Below are 2,378 nucleotides of genomic sequence, written 5' to 3'. Positions count from 1 at the left end.
AGAGAGAGAGAGAGAGAGAGATCACTCCATTGGAACACTGAAGCACTGAGGTCTTCTGACCCTTGGAGGGGGAGGGGAAAGGAGCTAGCTTGGCCTTGACCACTATTCCTCCCCCACCATGGTAGGGCAAGCAGGCTGTTGGGACACTTCTGCAGAGGTATGTAAATATCAGGTTCCCTGCTTCCAGCCCAGACAGGCTAGTGGGAAGGACTTGCTTGAAACCAGGCTCCAGATCTGGAGCCTGTCCCTACCTCGTCCAGGGGCCAGCTGCAAGAATCAGCAAATTCCTTGTATACTCATTTGGGGGATGCTCTGAGGCCCTGGGCCACCCCAGTGCTCCCTGCTCACGCCGAGCCCTTCTCTGCAACCTTCCTTCACTGCAACCACCTTCTTCCCCACACTGCCTCCTTTTCTTCTCTCCCTTTGCCTGTCTTCCACGGGGTCCTGTGCTTTAAAGGACATACAGTCTGGAGCCTGGGCTCTGGACCCTCAAATAATTGAGACATGATCTGCCAAGTTTGTTTGCCCATTGGTGCTGGCAAGAAGCCGAGCAGGGAGTGCGGAGGAGGAAAAGGAAGCCACATTTATTGGGTGCCAACTATGTGTCAAGCACTGTGCAAGGTGCTTTAAATATGTTATCTTGGCTAATCCTTGGAACCACCCTGCAAGGTAGATATTATTCTCTTTGTTTTATGCACGCCACAAGTGTGGCTTAGCAAGGTCGCCCTGGTGTCCCATGGTTGGGAGGGGGCAGAAGGAACCAGCATCTCAAACGAAGTTCACTTTGCTCCAACTGTCATGCTCCTGTGATATGCCACCTCCCCTGGTGACTGCTACAAGCCACCCATCAGGTCCTCTTTCCTGGCCACTGGCTGTGAGCTTTGTCTTGCTCCTTCAAGCCGGACAGGGAAGAACTGCCTGGCAAAGTTCAAACTGGTAGGCAAGGGACAGCAAGAGGACTGAAGTTGCGGTGTTGTAACCAACTGAGTTTTCTGCATGGCTGTTAGGAGGGCCTGGGGACTTGAAGCCGCAGAAACACATTAGGAGTTGAGAAAGCAGGGCGGCTTCGGTGAAAGGCAGGCAGATGAGCCTTGGAGGCAATCTGTGGGGAACTTGGGAGTTTTCCATGGCTCTGGGACACAAGGAACCTCATTAGGAAGGGAAGAAGGGAGCCACAGAGCCCAGCTGCTATTGTTCCCTTATCTTGCCATCAGCCCTCCCAGCAGATGGAACATTCCAAGGACCCTCTAGGGGCCCCTCTTCTGACTATAGAATGTGGTACCCGCAGAGAGGCATTGGGGGTAGTAAGGCACCCTCCAGCCTGGCCATGACTGACCAGGTTCCCATGGCAGCTCCAGAATGTGGCTGCTTTGGAGGGGAGGGCAATGAGAGCCTTACCCCCAGTTCCAATTACAGAGCCCAGATGCACACAGACACAGGGACCCACACAGATCCATGCCAACACCTTCCCCATATCCATACAAACACTGGTGTGTGTGTGTGTGTGTGTGTGTGTGTGTGTGTGTGTGTCTGCCTCAATCAAAACCATTCTCTTAGAGATGACATGCAAACACAAGACTTTCCCAGTGCCACAAACCCAGCAGGAATCTGTCTTCTTCTTCTGCACCCAGAGCTTAGCACAGACCAGAAAGGTGACAGGAGACAGACACAGCATAGACCTGGGAGTCAGCTCTGCTAGACTGAAAGCCAGTTCTGCCCCTACAGTGTGGCATCACCTTGGAGCCATGCATTTCTCTTCAAGAACTTATTGGCTGGCCATGAGGGCTAGAGACAGTGGGCAGGATGCTGGCTAGCATGGTGGCTAGGAAAAGGGCCAGGAAGTAGGTTGGAACAGTGATAGCGATAACCAAAATGATGTCACAATTACCTGGGGAGGAGGCATTCTGGACTACTATTCTGTCCAGGTCAGGTATCCCTGGAAGTCCAGAGCTGAACTTCTTTCCCACTGCCAAAGAAGGGTTGGTTAGCATCAGAAACCCTGAAGTGGGATATGACCACATGTCAGAGGCAATGAGATTGCGTGGACCACAGCCAGCTCTGGCACATGGAGACAGTTGGCCCCAGGAAAGAGGCAACTGTGGGCACAAGAATCTGCAGGAGGGAATGATCACCTAGGGATGGCCCCTGAAAAAAAAAAATGGCTCACAAGGCTTATCTTTCCTCCCATTTTGTGTATGTGATACCCAGCAGGGCCTCACATGTGTAAGGTACTCATAGAGACAGGATCTGTCATCCAAATCCAGAGTTTCTAGATACCCTGAATCTTCCTGACCGGCTTTTTCTCAGAATTGTCTATCTGTTTCCTTCTTCTGAAGCTGGAATTACAGACACGATGTCACACCCGCCTGGAATTTCAT

The 2,378-nt window shown here is 52.0% G+C and overlaps 1 long non-coding RNA gene across 1 annotated transcript in view; it reads right to left on the bottom strand.

Annotated features, from left to right (window-relative positions):
- The window catches only part of LOC110333133, a 4,040-nt gene extending 2,193 nt beyond the window's left edge, over positions 1 to 1,847 (bottom strand). Inside the window, exon 1 of the long non-coding RNA XR_002381064.1 lies at positions 1,737 to 1,847. This is a non-coding gene — a long non-coding RNA (uncharacterized LOC110333133). The remainder of the gene's footprint in view (positions 1 to 1,736) is intronic.
- Between the last annotated feature and the right edge of the window lie 531 nt (positions 1,848 to 2,378).

This window comes from Mus pahari, chromosome 15, assembly GCF_900095145.1.
Source record: "Mus pahari chromosome 15, PAHARI_EIJ_v1.1, whole genome shotgun sequence".
In the NCBI taxonomy this organism is placed as follows: domain Eukaryota; kingdom Metazoa; phylum Chordata; class Mammalia; order Rodentia; family Muridae; genus Mus; species Mus pahari.
The sequence above is the reverse complement of the archived record's forward strand: the minus strand, read 5'-3'. Positions and strand labels throughout refer to the sequence as shown.